Below are 19,446 nucleotides of genomic sequence, written 5' to 3' on the forward strand. Positions count from 1 at the left end.
GTTTTCGAATGACATCCCCAAGAGGTAAAATATATAGTGAAAACAATAGTGGTCCTAAAACGGAACCTTGAAGAACACCGAAATTTACAATTGATTTGTCAGAGGACAAACCATTCACAGAGACAAACTGATATCTTTCCGACAGATAAGATCTAAACCAGGCCAGAACTTGTCCGTGTAGACCAATTTGGGTTTCCAATCTCTCCAAAAGAATGTGGTGATCGATGGTATCAAAAGCGGCACTAAGATCTAGGAGCACGAGGACAGATGCAGAGCCTCGGTCTGACATCATTAAAAGGTCATTTACCACCTTCACAAGTGCAGTCTCAGTGCTATGATGGGGTCTAAAACCAGACTGAAGCGTTTCGTATACATTGTTTGTCTTCAGGAAGACAGTGAGTTGCTGTGCAACAGCTTTTTCTCAAATTTTTGAGAGGAATGGAAGATTCGATATAGGCCGATAGTTTTTTATAATTTCTGGATCAAGATTCGGCTTTTTCAAGAGAGGCTTTATTACTGCCACTTTTAGTGAGCTTGGTACACATCCGGTGGATAGAGAGCCGTTTATTATGTTCAACATAGGAGGGCCAAGCACAGGAAGCAGCTCTTTCAGTAGTTTAGTTGGAATAGGGTCCAGTATGCAGCTTGAGGGTTTGGAGGCCATGATTATTTTCATCATTGTGTCAAGAGATATAGTACTAAAACACTTTAGTATCTCCCTTGATCCTAGGGCCTGGCAGAGTTGTGTAGACTCAGGACAATGGAGCTTTGGAGGAATACCCAGATTTAAAGAGGAGTCTGTAATTTGCTTTCTAATGATCATGATCTTTTCCTCAAAGAAGTTCATAAATGTATTACTGCTGAAGTGAAAGCCATCCTCCAGTTGCGAAGGCTGCTTTTTAGTTAGCTTTGCGACAGTATCAAAAAGAAATTTCGGATTGTTCTTATTTTCCTCAATTAAGTTGGAAAAATAGGATGATCGAGCAGCAGTGAGGGCTCTTCGATACTGCACGGTACTGTCTTTCCAAGCTAGTCGGAAGACTTCCAGTTTGGTGTGGCGCCATTTCCGTTCCAATTTTCTGGAAGCTTGCTTCAGAGCTCGTGTATTTTCTGTATACCAGGGAGCTAGTTTCTTATGACAAATGTTTTTAGTTTTTAGGGGTGCAACTGCATCTAGGGTATTGCGCAAGGTTAAATTGAGTTCCTCGGTTAGGTGGTTAACTGATTTTTGCCCTCTGACGTCCTTGGGTAGGCAGAGGCAGTCTGGAAGGGCATCAAGGAATCTTTGGGTTGTCTGAGAATTTATAGCACGACTTTTAATGCTCCTTGGTTGGGGTCTGGGCAGATTATTTGTTGCAATTGCAAACGTAATAAAATGGTGGTCCGATAGTCCAGGATTATGAGGAAAAACATTAAGATCCACAACATTTATTCCATGGGACAAAACTAGGTCCAGAGTATGACTGTGGCAGTGAGTAGGTCCAGAGACATGTTGGACAAAACCCACTGAGTCGATGATGGCTCCGAAAGCCTTTTTGAGTGGGTCTGTGGACTTTTCCATGTGAATGTTAAAGTCACCAAAAATTAGAATATTATCTGCTATGACTACAAGATCCGATAGGAATTCAGGGAACTCAGTGAGGAACACTGCATATGGCCCAGGAGGCCTGTAAACAGTAGCTATAAAAAGTGAGTGAGTAGGCTGCATAGATTTCATGACTAGAAGCTCAAAAGACGAAAACGTCATTGTTTTTTTTTTTGTAAATTGAAATTTGCTATCGTAAATGTTAGCAACACCTCCGCCTTTGCCGAATGCACGGGGGGTATGGTCACTAGTGTAACCAGGGGGTGAGGCCTCATTTAACACAGTAAATTCATCAGGCTTAAGCCATGTTTCAGTCAGGCCAATCACATCAAGATTATTATCAGTGATTAGTTCATTGACTATAACTGCCTTGGAAGTGAGGGATCTAACATTAAGTAACCCAATTTTGAGATGTGAGGTATCACAATCTCTTTCAATAATGGCAGGAATGGAGGAGGTCTTTATACTAGTGAGATTGCTAAAGCGAACACCGCCATTTTTAATTTTGCCCAACCTAGATCGAGGCACAGATACGGTCTCAATGGGGATAGCTGAGCTGACTACGCTGACTGTGCTAGTGGCAGACTCCACTAAGCTGGCAGGCTGGCTAACAGCCTGCTGCCTGGCCTGCACCCTATTTCATTGTGGAGCTAGAGGAGTTAGAGCCCTGTCTATGTTCGTAGATAAGATGAGAGCACCCCTCCAGCTAGGATGGAGTCCGTCACTCCTCAACAGGCCAGGCTTGGTCCTGTTTGTGGGTGAGTCCCAGAAAGAGGGCCAATTATCTACAAATTCTATCTTTTGGGAGGGGCAGAAAACAGTTTTCAACCAGCGAGTTGAGTTGTGAGACTCTGCTGTAGAGCTCATCACTCCCCCTAACTGGGAGGGGGCCAGAGACAATTAATCGATGCCGACACATCTTTCTAGCTGATTTACACGCTGAAGCTATGTTGCCCTGGTAAACAGTGTATGATCGCTGGATGATTCGTTTTAAGTCTAATACTGCGGGTAATGGAGTCGCCAATGACTAGGGTTTTCAATTTGTCAGAGCTAATGGTGGGAGCCGTCGGCGTCTCAGACCCCACAACGGGAGGAGTAGAGACCAGAGAAGTCTCGGCCTCCGACTCCGACTCGCTTAATGGGGAGAACCGGTTGAAAGTTTCTGTCGGCTGAATAAGCGACACCGGTTGAGCATTCCTACAGCGTTTCCCTCCAGAAGCCATGAGAAAGATGTCCGGCTGCGGGGACCGTGCGAGGGGGTTTATACTAACGTTACTATCTGTACTTACTGGTGGCACAGACGCTGTTTCATCCTTTCCTACACTGAAATTACCCTTGCCTAACGATTGCGTCTGAAGCTGGGCTTGCAGCACAGCTATCCTTGCCGTAAGGCGATCGTTCTCCTGTATATTATAAGTACAACGACTGCAATTAGAAGGCATCATGTTAATGTTACTTAGCTTCGGCTGTTTGAAGTCCTGACGAACCATGTCCAGATAAAACCTCCGGGGTGAAAAAGTTGAATGAAAAAAGTTGAGTGAGGGAAAAAGTAAAAATATACGGTAATGAGTAAAAATATACGGTAATGAAAAAGTAAAAAACCGTCAGGTAGCAAAGTAAGATCGGCAACAAAACGCACAGCAGCGTAAACAAGTCTGGTTCATGTTCCCTGAGATTTGTGTGTATTGTTGTGAGTTGTTAGATATTACTGCACTGTTGGAGCTAGGAACACAAGCATTTCGCTACACCCACAATAATATCTGCTAAATATATGTATGCGACCAATAAAATGTGATTTGATTTGATTTAACGATCACAGCGCTCTAATCCGTGCTCGCATTCAGGCCCCCACGCGCATTTCACACTATCACTTTCACAAGCTGTTGACTCCATTATACACAGGCAAAAAGAAAGAGAGAGGGGGAAGAGAAAGAAGGAAAAAGGGAGTGTAGGTGAGCAAGAAGAGAAAGAAGGAGCATTGAGGGAATGAAGAAAGAAGAAGGGAGCCCAGGCCACCATAAAAGCCCAGGAGGGGAGAGAGGTACACAACTGTAAAAGGGGAAGCAAAGAGATGACAGGATAAAGGAGCTTGAATGAGAGAGACGACAGGGTAAAGGAGGTTGAATGAGAGAAGAGAGATGACAGGGTAAAGGAGCTTGAATGAGAGAAGAGAGAATAGTGAGAGAGGAGGAGAGAGAGGCAAGAGATTGGAAAAGAGGGGAAAGAGAGAAGGAGCCTTGAGGGACGGAAGAGAGAAGGGTGAAAGAGAACAATTCAAAGGGAAAGAAGGAAGAGAAAATAGGAGGAGGAGGAACAGAGCAGAGTAGAGGGAGAGAAGAGGCAGCTCAGAAAGGAGTGAAAAAATTACAAGTATTCAACAAAGTTTTAAAGAGGTTGAAAAATGTCACTGCATTTGTTTATTCATAAAACACACTTAATACAATATAACTCATACAATGATGTACTATCACTGTAATATGAAAAGCATCTCATATAAATACAAGCTAACACATCAGGTGAATTGGCAGAGAGCTATAGTGCAAAGATTTGCAACCAATACATTCAAATTCAATGTCTTATATAAGCTAGCCTATATCTTGTACATGTGTATCCTACAGGTGGATTCAAGTGAGGGGGTACGACAATGGGCATGGCACCTTTCATTCACAGTAACTTTAAGCACAGACCATCACTGAGATAACTTTAGGGGAAGACAGGTTCAAGTTCAAGTCCACTATGTGGCACAAAAATATTCAACCCTACAATTGAATTCCATTGTAATAGCACATTGAATATATTGTAATAGCATGAGACACAGCTTTAGGTAACTGAGCTAAGATCTAACTGTAAACTTACTCCACAGCTAGCTTTAAATGCCAATGGAGCTATCCAATTGGATCTCTTGTACAGCTCAATTGGTTCACATGTTGTCAAGTGGGCGTTCACATGTATTGACGAAGTAGAGGACCCTGGTTCAAGCCCAGTCAGACGCAAGTTAAGGGAGGCAGTACTATATGCCAAGCTATTACGCTGAGGCCGGTTATATTTACACATTTGAAACCTACTGCTATGTTATAGCCATCTAATATCCAAGACTGTTGTCCCCTCATTAAGTTATTTAGATTACATGTATGTAGGGGTGTAATCTTAGCACCCCGAAGTTTCTGTATGGCACCTCTGGACACATTGAGAATACAGTGACAGACAAGAGTGACAGGGACAACTCTAACCCTTTGCAGATCAATAGCGCCTCATCAACTTGGGTGGTGCAATAAAGACAGGCACGTCCAGAGACGGCAAAAAAAATAATGGGACGGTGACATTTCACTCGCGACATTTTAATGGAGAAAGATTCAAAAATATGGGTATTGACATGTGGCTAAGACCTCCTGGTGTTACCCTCAGTCATTGTTAGAGCTTGTCTCTTTTGCATGACTGACGTGTTGCCTTGTACCTCCTCCAACTCCCACTTCTCTCGTGACACAGCCCAAGTAGTGTAAAGTACAGTGCAGACAGCTACAGTATACAGAGCAGGAAAAAAATGCCGTTGAACATGAAGTTATTTTCTGGTTTTAAATTTATTTTTGGGTTGTAGAGACGTCAAATTGACTTACTTACTTAAACCTCTTGGCCCCCTTGGGAGCATAGGGCATCCACCATGGCTCTCCACCTTACTCTCTTCTGTACAAGGGCTTTTTCCTCTTGCCAGGAGATCCCCGCTTTACTTTTATTTTTCCTTTGTGGGTTTTCCTTGTGGGTTTCATTGTGTTTTTCCTGAGTGTTTGTCCAATCCATCTCCATTTCCTTCTCCTGATCAGACTGTTTATGGCCTCTTGTTTTTCGTTTTCTTCCAGGTCATGGTTGGTTATTTTATCTGACAACCATATCCTCAGTATGTAACGTAGGTAGTAGATGATGAAGACTTATATTTTATTGATTAGGGGTTGTGTGGTTTTCCAGGTTTCGCAGCTACAGTGAGGGAAAAAAGTATTTGATCCCCTGCTGATTTTGTACGTTTGCCCACTGACAAAGAAATGATCAGTCTATAATTTTAATGGTAGGTTTATTTGAACAGTGACAGACAGAATAACAACAAAAAAATCCAGAAAAACGCATGTCAAAAATGTTATACATTTATTAGCATTTTAATGAGGGAAATAAGTATTTGACCCCTCTGCAAAACATGACTTAGTACTTGGTGGCAAAACCCTTGTTGGCAATCACAGAGGTCAGATGTTTCTTGTAGTTGGCCACCAGGTTTGCACACATCTCAGGAGATCTCAGGAGATCAATCTGTAGATTTTCCGGAAATTTGCTTTAAAAATGCAACATTTCCTCTTCACCCTATGGCAAAATGTGTAGAATTTCAGGAAATTTGCAGAAAACTGTAAAATGTTCTCTCCACCCCATGGCAAAATGAGCAGAATCACATTTAATTGGTTTTAAAATGGTTACATTATCTCACCATCTTATGGCAAAATGTGTAGAATTGCAAAAAACATTCTTTAAAACTATAACATGTTGTACTCTTGGTCTGAACTCTGTGGAGGAGGCTGTACTGTAGATTGGACAGTGCCTTGTGATCAATCAATGACTCAGCAGGAATGGTGCTGGAATGTACAGTATCAGTCAAAAGTTTGGATACACCTACTCATTTAAGTGTTTTTCTTTATTTTTACTATTTTCGACATTGTAGAACAGTGAAGACATCAAAACTATGAAATAACACATATGGAATCATGTAGTAACCAAAAAAGTGTTTAAACAAATCAAAACGGTAGTAGGCTTAATTACCAACAACGACGTGACAGCCTACAGGGAGGAGGTGAGGGCTCTTGGAAGTGTGGTGTCAGGAATATACCCTCTTACTCAACGTCAACAAAACAAAGGAGATGATCGTGGACTTCAGGAAACAGCAGAGGGAGCACCCCCCTATCCACATCGACGGGACAGCAGTGGAGAAAGTGGAAAGTTAAGTTCCTTGACGTATATATCACTGACAAACTGAAATGGTTCACCCACACATACAGGGTGGTGAAGAAGGCGAAACAGAGCCTCTTCAACCTCAGGAGGCTGAAGAAATTTGGCTTGTCACCTAAAACCCTCACAAACTTTTACAGATGGACAATTGAGAGCATCCTGTCGGGCTGTATCACCGCCTGGTACGGCAACTGCAGTGCCCACAACTGCAGGGCTCTCCAGAGGGTGGTGCGGTCTGCACAACACATCACCGGGGGCAAACTACCTGCCCTCCAGGACAGCTACAGCACCCGATGTCACAGGAAGGCCAAAAAGATCATCAAGGACAACAACCACCCGAGCCACTGCCTGTTCACCCTGCAACCATGCAGAAGGAGAGGTCAGTACAGGTGCATCAAAGCTGGGACCGAGAGACTGAAAAACAGCTTTCACTACTGTTAAACAGCCATCACTAGCACAGAGAGGCTGCTGCCTACATACAGACTTGAAATCATTGGCCACTTTAATAAATGGAACACTAGTCACTTTAATAATGCCACTTTAATTTTACATATCTGGCATTACTCATCTCATATGTATATACTGTATTCTATACTATCTATTGTATCTTAGCCTATGCCACTCTGACATTGCTCATCCATATATTTATATTTATATATTCTTATTCCATTCCTGTACTTAGATTTGTGTGTATTAGATATTTGTTGTGGAATTGTTAGATATTACTTGTTAGATATTGCTGCACTGTCGGAACTAGAAGCACAAGCATTTCGCTACACTTGCAATAACATCTGCTAACCATGTGTATGTGACTGTCACGGTTGTCGTCTGGAATGGAGGACCAAAACGCAGCAGGAATGTGGATGCTCATCTTGATATTTATTTAAACCAAGAAAACACCAAAATAACAAACAACAAAGAATGAACGAGCAACAAAACAGTCTTGTAAGGCTCACACACGCAAAACAAGAAACAATCTCCCACAAACACTAAACCCAAACACATACCCATATATAGGACTCTCAATCAGAGGCAACGAGAAAGCACCTGCCTCCAAGAGTCCAACCCCCCATTAACCTAAACATAGAACTACAACTAACTAGACTAAACATAGAAATACGTTAACAAGGAACAGTGCCCAAAAACCCCGGAATACATAAATCAAATACCCTTCTACAAAAACACCACCCCGAACCACATAAAACAAATACCCTCTGCCACGTCCTGACCAAACTACAATAACAAATAACCCTTATACTGGTCAGGACGTGACAGTGACAATTACAATTTGATTTGAAGAGAAATTATAGATACAACGTATCGGTGCTCATCGGCCATTGGACATAAACATTACACAAGTTGTAATTCGCAAATTCACAAATAAGGAATCAGTGGCTAACCGCAGGCGTTGCAAAGCAATCACTATTTTACTTCCCCTGCCTGCTATTCGGTGGAGAGGGTGTGTGGTCCAAATCTGTGTTTAAGGGTCTTTTCCAAGCTTCAAAGGATAAACATTCACATGCAACACCATGGGGCAGAAAAGGTTGAATACATTGGCTATTCTGTCAATCAAGCATGACTTCTGCCGCGTTCAAAACAACTGGAAACTCGGAACTGGGAAATCTCAGACTTCAAGAAAAGAATGAGCTCCGACTGGGAAAATACGTTTTGAACGGTCATCCAAATCGGAGTTCCAAGTTGGGAACTCTGGCCTCTTTCTAGAGCTCCGACCTGAAGATCACTGACGTCATGATTCAACCTTGTTTTTTTCTGAGTTCCAAATTGTCTTGAAAGCACCATAAATCCAGAGAACAACAGACTTTGATGACAAAGTTTCATGACAAAATGTGGCCACAAGAAGGACCGGCGCGCCACATTCCTATTCAAGTAAGCACAGCACAACCATGTGAGTCCAAAAATGTATTGTATAATGCTGCATAAATTATGTGATATGCTAGAGAGATATGTATACTGTAGCTAAGAACGTAATACTAAGTGTATGTTGTGTAGTAAGCTGTTAGTAACCCATGTGCCTCACCCTAATAATTTGATCCCTTTCCCCCTCATAACTTAGCCTACTGTTCTGAGTTGGTGGTGCCCATTAAGCCTAAAGCCTGTTTTAGAGAAATGTCATCATTGAATATTGTAAGAGCTTTCATTTTCTGCTTATATGGCCCCTTTATTTATACTAAGGTTCTGACTTGGTTTACAGGGAGAATACTGTAAGAACGGCCCATGTTCTAAATTCTGTCGCTGTACATTTCAAAAGTGCTAAACAAATATTTATATTGACTATGTCCGTCTTAGCTCGCTCATTAATGTCTTAATCGAAATTACAGATTGCCTCTTATCTGCTCATCGTTCCATTATGCCCTAGTTTGAACATCTAAATTGTCAATAGAAACCACATTTGTTTAAACAATTCAGCCATATCAGCTATGTTTTAAAAAAAGGCAGTAAATGAGGCTGAATGAACTGTTTTGTTGCCAGACAAGGCTCCGCTGATAGCCAGGTGTTCACTCCATGGTGTGGAAAAGAACATTTATTTTGTAAATGTAGTGGCTTTGCTGGCATGCATAAAAAAATTATTGTTTGCCCCTCCAAAATGTACATGCTAAAATCGCCAATGTTTCTTCTAACTAGCTTGGTAAGCGATAGGTTTGTACTAGCTATGCTGATGATCATTAATGTTTTCACTGAGACTGGATTCCCCAATAGACATGCTATTCAGCTGCCCATGATTGCCTGAGCTTAGTGTAAGTAGATCCCATTGAAATAACACCGCTTCTAACAATGTGTTTGTAAACCAAATAAAATATTTTTTTAACTCGCTGTCACGACTTCCACCGAAGTCGACTCCTCTCCTTATTCGGGCGGCGTTCGGCAATCGACGTCACCTGCTTTCTAGCCATCGCCCCGGAGTTGGGAGGGGCTGCGTGTAGGAAGACTGAAGGAAGAGCCATCACGTGCACCATCTGTGGCCGCAGAGGGCACACTGCTGGTCGGTGCCGTGTCGCTTCTTCTGGGAGTCGAGGCAACAGGCAGGGCACTCTGGCGTCACCCCAGGTGAGTCTGCACCACACTCATCCAGAGTCCTCTGTTGACCACCTGTTTGTACCTATTTGTTTCCCTGATTTTTCCCCGCATAAGGCGCTCGTCGATTCAGGCACAGCTGGGAATTTTATCGACAGAGTGTTAGCCCTTAGTTTAGGGATCCCCATTATTCCTGTAGTTAGACATTTCCCGGTTCACGCGCTGGATAATCGACCATTAGGGTCCGGCCTAATCAGGGAAGCCACCATCTCCTTGGGCATGGTGATGCAGGGGGGTCACGAGGAGAGAATCAGTCTCTTCCTCATTGACTCTCCTGCGTTTCCTGTGGTACTAGGCCTTCCCTGGTTAGCTCAGCATAACCCCACTATCTCCTGGCAACAGAGGGCTCTCACGGGGTGGTTGCGAGAGTGCTCGGGGAGGTGTGTAGGGGTTTCCGTTGGTTCTACCATGGTGGAAAGTCCAGACCAGGTCTCCAGCGTGCGCATCCCCCCAGAATATGCCGATTTGGCTCTCGCCTTCTGTAAAAAGAAGGCGACTCAATTACCAACTCAGCGACGGGGGGATTGTGCGATAAATCTCCTGGTAGACGCTGCGCTTCCCAGGAGTCGTGTGTATCCCCTGTCGCAAGCGGAGACGGTGGCTATGGACACATATGTCTCTGAATCACTGCGTCAGGGGTAAATTCGGTCATCCACTTCACCCGCATCCTCGAGTTTATTTTTTGTGAAGAAGGAGGGAGGTCTACGCCTGTGCATTGACTATAGAGGTCTAAATCAAATCACAGTGAGGTACAGTTACCCGCTACCTCTTTTCGCCACAGCGATTGAGTCAATGCATGGGGCGCGCTTCTTCACGAAACTGGATCTCAGGAGTGCGTATAACCTGGTGCGTATCTGGGAGGGGGACGAGTGGAAGACAGCGTTTAGTACCACCTCAGGGCATTATGAGTACTTAGTCATGCCGCACGGGTTGATGAATGCTCCATTAGTTTTCCAATCCTTTGTAGACGAGATTTTCAGGGACCTGCACAGGCAGGGTGTAGTGGTGTATATCGATGACATTCTGATATACTCCGCTACACGCGCCGAGCATGTGTCCTTGGTACACAAGGTACTTGGACGACTGTTGGAGCATGACCTGTACGTCAAGGCCGAGAAATGCCTGTTCTTTCAGCTGGTCGTCTCCTTCCTAGGGTATCGCATTTCCACATCAGGGGTGAAGATGGAGAGTGACCGCATTGCAGCCGTGCGTAATTGGCCGACTCCCACCACGGTAAAGGAGGTGCAGCGATTTTTAGGGTTTGCCAATTACTACTGGAGATTTATCCATCTCCGGGGTTTTGGCCAGGTGGCTGTTCCCATTACCTCACTGCTAAAGGGGGGTCCCGTACGGTTGCAGTGGTTGGCTGAGGCGGACGGGGCTTTTGGGCAGCTAAGAGCTCTGTTTACTTCGGCTCCCGTGCTGGCCCATCCGGATCCCTCTTTGGCATTCATAGTGGAGGTGGACGCATCCGAGGCTGGGATAGGAGCCGTGCTCTCACAGCGCTCGGGTACGCCACCAAAACTCCTCCCCTGTGCTTTCTTCTCGAAGAAGCTCAGCCCAGTGGAGCGTAACTATGATGTGGGGGACCAGGAGCTGTTGGCTGTGGTTAAAGTGTTGAAGGCGTGGAGACATTGGCTTGAGGGGGCTAAACACCCTTTTCTCATCTGGACTGACCACCGCAACCTGGAGTACATCCGGGCAGCGAGGAGACTGAATCCTCGTCAGGCAAGGTGGGTCATGTTCATTACCCGTTTTATGTTTACCCTATCCTACAGACCAGGTTCCCAGAATACGAAGGCAGACGCACTGTCCCGGCTGTATGACACAGAGGAGCGGCCCATGAATCAGACGCCCATACTCCCGGCCTCTTGCCTGGTAGTGCCAGTTGTGTGGGAGCTGGACACGGACATTGAGCAGGCGTTGCGTACAGAGCCTGCTCCCCTACAGTGTCCTGTCGGGCGTATGTACCTTCCGTCTGCTGTCCGTGACCAGTTGATCTATTGGGCCCACACGTCACCCTCCTCTGGTCATCCGGGGATCGGCCGGACGGTGCGCTATCTGACTGGGAAGTACTGGTGGCCCACCTTGGCAAACGGTTTATGTTTCCTCCTGCTCGGTGTGTGCCCAGGGTAAGGCTCCGAGACACCTGCCCAAAGGTAAGCTACACCCCTTACCAGTTCCACAACGACCTTGTGCATTTACTTTTGCTATGTTCCGTGTTTTTGGCACATTATTGTTTTTATGTGCTGTCATTTTTGGAACGAAATTAAAGTGTGCCTGTTACACCGTGCTCTCCTGCACCTGACTTCGCCTCCCGTACACACCCTTGACACTCGCCTTCTTTTTCAGGTGCAAAACCCTTGTGTCCTGATTCAACAGACACCTCCCTTGTAAGTCATGTAAAGTTTCTCCCATTTCTCTTTTGCTCATTCTCCCTGTCGCTCACTCAAACTCACACACATGTGCAGTTGGAGAGAAGAGGAAGAGGTTTGCAAATTAACAATGCTTGTTGCTGGTATGATTATTCTATAACTTTTTAAAATATAATATTTTATTGTCTCTTTACTGTCTCTTTACACATTCTTAAATTTTTGCATTTACCTTTCTTTTTTAAGACTGCCAAGGTGTTCTCAGTTGGGGGAACCTCTGTCCGGGACAATGTCCTCAGGATTATGTAGCGGTGTTTATAAAAATGTTGTTTGAATATTTGAACAGGATTAAGCAAAACTTTAACATTTAGAGATTATTAAAAAAATTGTCATTATCTAACTACTGACTAATTTTGATATCCTCTTTCTTAAAATGCTTGAGGTTGAACTATTGTCCCACTTCAATACGAAGGGAGAGAGGAGCAATTTAGCAATTAAACACTGGATTGATAGATGTGCAGAAGATGAATGTGCAAGTAGAGATACTCGGGTGCGAAGGAGCAAAAAAAACAAAAAACAATATGGGGATGAGGTAGTTGGATGGGCTATTTACAGATGGGCTATGTACAGGTGCCATGATCTGTGAGCTGCTCTGACAGCTGATGCTTAAAGTTAGTGAGGGAGACATGAGTCTCCAGTTTCAGTGATTTTAGCAATTCGTTTTGAACCCTATGGCACCCCCATAGAGACTGCCAGAGGTCCGGACAACAAGCCCTCTGATTTGACACACTGAACTCTGTCTGAGAAGTAGTTGGTGAACCAGGTGAGGCAGTCATTTGAGAAACCAAGGCTGTTAAGTCTGCCGACATGAATGTGGTGATTGACAGAGTCGAAAGCCTTGGCCAGGCCGATGAATACAGCTGCACAGTATTGTCTTTTATCGATGGCGGTTATGATATCGTTTAGGACCTTAAGTGTGGCTGAGGTGCACCCATTACCAGCTCAGAAACCAGATTGCATAGCGGAGAAGGTACGCTGGGATTCGAAATGGTCGGTGATCTGTTTGTTAACTTGGCTTTCGAAGACCTTAGAAAGGCAGGGTAGGATAGATATAGGTCTGTAACCGTTTGGGTCTAGAGTGTCTCCCCCTTTGAAGGGTGGGATGACCGCGGCAGCTTTCCAATCTTTGGGGATCTCAGACGATACGAAATAGAGGTTAAACAGGCTAGTAATAGGGGTTGCAACAATTGCGGCGGATAATTTTAGAAAGAGAGGGTCCAGATTGTCTAGCCCAGCTGATTTGTAAGGGTCCAGATTTTGCAACTCTTTCAGATCATCAGCAATCTGGATTTGGGTGAAGGAGAAATGGGGGAGGCAATGAGATATTTTTTGTAGATTCTGTTCCAAGATATTTTTCTGTGCATTACTGTTCTGTCTTGCATATCCACATTATGCCAATCATAATGTAATTTATCCTCTATTTATGCTTACAGTAAGTGTCATAAAAAGCCAGGAAACTCAGGAGGCTGATGTGTTGCGGGCCCTCTGGAAAGTCCTAAAATGGTGGAGAAGGATTGAGAAGTATGTACTGTATATAAGCAAGTTGCTCTTTTCTGTAGACATCTCTAAGGTATAACTGTCACAAACTTCTTCATCTAGTACCATGGAAATACTTTTAGCCAGCTGAGTCCACAAAGTTTCTTCAGGAATGTCCTCTCTTCGTTGCAGATTTGACTCACTAATCAAGAGGGCCACCACGCTCCAGATCGCCTTCTGTGCCCAGAGGTCCTTCATGAGGATCTATCACATCACTCTTATTAATCATTAATAAAATAAAACAATGTGTCTTTCTATGCATATGTAATGTCTGTGGGTAAATTATGATACAATTAGTGTATGCAGATGTTCCAAAAAATGTGATGTAGATTTGTTTTTATCATTGCTTTATCTATTTTAAATGTAAGAATATGTTGCAGATTTTCTGCAACAATACGTTCTCAACAAAACCTTTTTTCAGGTCAGGTAGTGACTACTCTCTTCATTTGGAAGGGATGTAAATACAGCACTCATTTTGCTTTTATTAAAAAAAGGTAAGGACGTTACCCAGTGCTCTCACTATCGCCCTCTACCTTTTATAAACACAGATATTCAACTATTTTCTACAATTATTTTGTCACCTCTCGAAACATGCTTAACTAAATTGGTACAACTGGACCTGTTAAACTATTATCCTCAGATAACCTCCGTCATCTATTACATATCCTACATGCTTCATCAGAAACCAAAGCTCCTTGGGCAGTTCTATCCCTCAACGCAGAAAAAGCTTTTGATAGACTATAATGGTCATATCATTGATCGACGTTGGAACATATGGGACTTGGCATCAATATCATTAATATTATAAAAGTACTAAATGCCAGTGCCTCAGCCATAGTAATAACAGGCAATACCTGCTATTTTCCATTCAGAAGAACTAGAAGTAGCAGGCAAGTTCTCTGGCCAAAGCATTTCAACAATCGAAAGAAATTACACCAATATCTCTCAATTCTACAGATCACGTCATCTCATTAAAACAATATATCTTACTTTATCTAGAAAATGTATCTCAATCCCTCCGAAAGACTTTCATGATCATAGACAAATTCAGCTCCATCTCAAGTTATACAATGAATCTAACCAAATCAGCCTTGCTGCCTCTCAAGACCCCAATGGAGGACTCTATCTCTACTTATGGAATCCCAATCGTTTCCCATTTTAAATATTTGGGAATATATATATTTCCTTCCTTAAATATCCTAAAACCATTGCCAGAAACTTTCACAGTAGATGGACTAACGTCCCAGTTACTTTAACTGGCAGAATATCAATATATCATCCATTGTCAAAATTAATATATTGCCACAGCTGAATTTCTATAGTTCAATACTTCCCTAGTCTACCGCTTCTGGTTATCAGGGTAAAAAAATCCATAGTGCGGTTTTGAAATTTATATGGCAAGGTAAGCAATCTCGGATAAAATTGACAAAAAGAGAAAGACGTGGAAGGACTATCGGTACCAAATTTAAAGTTGTATTTCCAGCCACTAGTGTTTCGTCCCATCCTAAATTGGTTTAGACATGATTCTACCGCCCCCTGGCTGAGTATAAAGAGACATATGGTGTCTCCTATTGCCCTGGAAGAGGTGGTCTTCACCGATATATCCTTTGAACAATGTAAACTACGCGTTGGTCCTATTATTGCTCACACAATCTCTATCTGGCGCAAAATTTAAAAACAATGTACCTGGGAATCAAAATGGCATGCCCATACTCCAATATTTGACAATAATGCCTTGCGATCTGGAGGGTGGCCATTTGCATCCCTCCAATGGTCCAAATGTGGAACCCGTATTTACATTTAAGTAATTTAGCAGATGCTCATATCCAGAGCAACTAGGATTAAGTTCTTTGCTCAAGGGCACAACAGAATATTATTTACCTAGTCTGCTCAGTGATTCAAACCAATGACCTTTTCATTACTGGCCCAATGCTCTACGCCTGGCTATCTGCCTGCCGTATCCTCGCTGATATCATGGGCAGTAAAGGTTTGAGAACATTCCAAGATTTGAAAGACATATACACAATTCCTTTTTTCAATACTTACAATTTAATGTAGGTCAGCTATGCTGGCCTATGGAGTCCCTTGGGAAACATAACTACTAAATAATCCAGTGATGGGATTTATAAATAAATGATCTGGGCTCCAGAAAAAAGGACTTCTCAGTAATATACAAACAACTTTTGGAAAGCTCATATTCTGAGCTAGCCATTAAAAAGTATGGTCCACAGATCTAAGTGAATATGAACAACCCTTTAACTGGAACAAAATATGGAAAAATATGACCTTGGCATCACGTAGTCCAAACCATCAACTTTGTTCACAAACAAACCTGTCCCACCGCTCATTGACTCGGTGCTGGTACCCCCTGTATATAGCCTCATTAGTGTTATTTTATTGTGTTACTTATATATATTTATATTCGATTTTTTTAAACTTTGGTTTATTTAGTAAATATTTTCTTAAGTCTTATTTTTCTTAAAACTGCATTGTTGGTTAAGGGCTTGAATGGGTGGGGTTGGGGGTGGAGGCTAACCTCTTTTTTCCTCTCTGTGTATTGTTACTTTTTGGCTCTGTGATGCATTCAATTATATTAATTTCTGTATTGTGCATGTAGCCCCCCAACAGAAACAATTTAGAAAAGAAGCTAATAAAGATTTGGTCACAAAATAATATGTTGCTGATTTTAACTTTAATTGGTGCCTATAGAAACAAATAGAACCGTAATGAACAATGTTTTCAATATCCAACTTTATCATCTGCAATACTTTATACAGTAGGTAATACTCTACAGTCTGGAGGTCACTACCAGGTTATCATGAGGTCTTAAATCAATCAAATGTATTTATAAAGCCCTTTTTACATCAGCCGATGTCACAAAGTGCCATACAAAAACCCAGCCGAAAACCCCAAACAGCAAGCAATGCAGATGTAGAAGCACGGTAGCTAGGAAAAACTTGCTAGAAAGGTAGGAACCTAGGAAGAAACCAGGCTCTGAGGGGTGGCCAGTCCTCTTCTGGCTGTGCCGGTTGGAGATTATAACAGTACATGGCCAATATGTTCAAACGTTCATAACGACCTGCAGGGTCAAATAATGATCACAGTGGTTGTAGAGAGTGCAACAAGTCAGCACCTCAGGAGTAAATGTCAGTTGGCTTTTCATGGCTGAGCATTCAATAGTTAAGAGACAGCAGGTGCGGTAGGTGCAGGCAGAACAGTTGAAACTGGAGCAGCAGCACGACCAGGTGGACTGGGGACTGCAAGGAGTCATCAGTCCAGGTAGTCCTGAGGCATGGTCCTAGAGAGAAAGAGAATTAGAGGGAGCATACTTAAATTCACACAGGACACCGGATAAGACAGGAGAAAAACTCCAGATAACAGACTGACCCTAGCCCCCCGACAAAAACTATTGCACCATAAATACTGGAGGCTGACACACTGTGGCCCCGTCCGACGATACCCCCGGACAGGACCAACCAGGCAAAATATAATCCCCCCCCCCCCACTTTGCCAAAGCACAGCCCCCACACCACTAGAGGGATATCTTCAAACCACCAATTTACTATCCTGAGACAAGGCCGAGTATAGCCTACGGAGATCTCCCCCAAGGCACGAACCCGAGGGGGGCGCCAACCCGGACAGGAAGATCACGTCAGTGACTCAACCTACTCAAGTGACGCACCCACCCCCATCCCAAAGCACTCACAGGCGGCCCAGTCCTCGCCCAGCAGTCCCTCCCAGCTGCAGTCAGAGCAGGAGACGTTCACCCCTCTGTGTCCAGACTGCAAATGAATCGCGCATGCGGGAAGCCGCCGCTGGCTGATCCCGCCCTGGCTTACATTCAGGGCGGGATTTAAATGTAAAATGTTCTTTGTCTAAAATAAATCACTGCACAAAAATAAATCGCTGCATTTGACTCACACAGCCTCAGTCACTTAGTCACCTTGTCCACTGTGTGTGTGCCTCTCTGTGACATAAGCTAAACATCTAGCTGGCTAGCTCATCATGTCTCAGTCTAAACAGTACACTCAAAAACACAGAAAGGAGTGGGAATCAAACCCTGAATTCAAAGGCTGGTTGAAGCCGTTTATTGGAGATAATATACGGGCATACTGCCTGTATTGTCAGGCTGATTTCTACGCCAAACTTAGTGATGTAAAAAAACACATGACAACTCAAAAACATACTCAAAAGGCAAAGCCTTATAACAGTTCCACCCAAAACATGCTGCCATTTTTTGCTGAGGCCACCATGGCACTAGCTATCGCTGAACACTGTTCCATGCTGGCATGTGATCACAATGGAGAAGCATGTAGAGCTGCTTTCTCAGACTCCACTGCTGCTACCCACTTCAAAATGCACAGGACAAAGTGCACATACATGATTAATGGTGTTCTAGCATCATACTTTATGAAAAAGTTGGTCGCAGATGTGGGTAACCAGCATTTCAGCCTCCTCCTCGATGAGTCCACGGATGTAAGTACCTGGGGGTTGTGATAAGGTACTTTAGTGGCACCAAGAAGACAATTGTATCAACATTTCTGGGGCTTGTTGAGTTGGAGGGAGGAGATGCCAAATCCATAGCACGTGCTGTTGTGGCTTTCCTCGAGAAGTGTTGTCTTAAAAAAGAAAAACTCCTGGGGATAGGGACTGACAATGCCTCTGTTATGACTGAGATTAACAATGTGCTGAAGGAGGTGTATGGCCTCAAATATCTGGTTCTTATTCACTGTGTGTGCCACTCTCTGCAGCTTCCTTATTTGTAGTTCTAAACATATTTAGGTTTTTTTTTTACTCACTTTTTGTCTCTCCCACGACGTTATTCCTCTCTCCTACAGCGTCCATCACAATTACATGCACAATTATGCAAATTAGGCGATGACTTTTAGGACAGCCAATAGCGACTTTCCTTACACGGAACCCAAACCGGCTGTGCGCGTGCGCCATTGTGCATACATTTATTTTGCCCCCCTACACAAAACGCGATCACGACACGCAGGTTTTAAATATCAAAACAAACTCTGAACCAATGACATTAATTTGGGGACAGGTCGAAAAGCATTAAACATGTATGGCAATTTAGCTTGCACTTGCTAGCTAGCTTGCTGTTGCTAGCTAATTTGTCCTGGGATAAACATTGAGTTGTTATTTTACCTGTAATGCACAAGCTCCTCTACTCCGCCAATTAATCCACAAATAAAACGGCCAATCGTTTCTAGTCATCTCTCCTCCTTCCAGGCTTTTTAATCTTTGAACTTATATGGTGATGGGCATCTAAACTTTCATAGTTCGTCTTTCAATCACCCACGTGGGTACCTGCTTCTATACACCAATGAGGAGATGGGAGAGGCAAGACTTTCAGCGCAATCTGCGTCGGAAATAGAAAGGAGTTCAATTTTAGCCCTTGGCATCGCAGACGCTCGTTTGCGCAATAATTGAATAACGTGGATTTCTACATTTATTTTGCGACGCACGCGACTTGTCCGGTCTGGTCAGCATGTTACTGAGGAGTTGGCAACACTGTTCCTTGGAACAGCATGGAAGAGCACTAGTAAGCCAGTGACTCAGCCCTCGTAATAGGGTTAGAGGCAGAGAATCCCAGGGGAGAAAGGGGAACCGGGCCAGGCAGAGACAACAAGGGCGGTTCGTAGCTCCAGTGCCTTCCGTTCACAAACCTGGGCCAGACTACACTCAATCATAGGACCTATTGAAGCGATGAGTCTTCAATAAGGACTTAAAGGTCGAGACCGAGTCTGCGTCTCTCACATGGACAGGCAGACCATTCCATAAAAATGAAGCTCTATAAGAGAAAGCCCTGCC

The 19,446-nt window shown here is 43.5% G+C and overlaps 1 long non-coding RNA gene across 1 annotated transcript; it reads right to left on the reverse strand.

Annotated features, from left to right (window-relative positions):
- Positions 1-16,299: 16,299 nt before the first annotated feature.
- Positions 16,300-19,398, reverse strand: LOC123726767 (uncharacterized). Its single transcript, XR_006758909.2, has 2 exons — positions 18,034-19,398; positions 16,300-16,924 (listed from the first exon to the last, which is right to left on the reverse strand). It is a non-coding gene; the product is annotated as an uncharacterized LOC123726767 (long non-coding RNA).
- Positions 19,399-19,446: the final 48 nt, after the last annotated feature.

The sequence above is a fragment of the Salmo salar genome, chromosome 14, assembly GCF_965601325.2.
Source record: "Salmo salar chromosome 14, fSalSal1, whole genome shotgun sequence".
In the NCBI taxonomy this organism is placed as follows: Eukaryota; Metazoa; Chordata; class Actinopteri; order Salmoniformes; family Salmonidae; genus Salmo; species Salmo salar.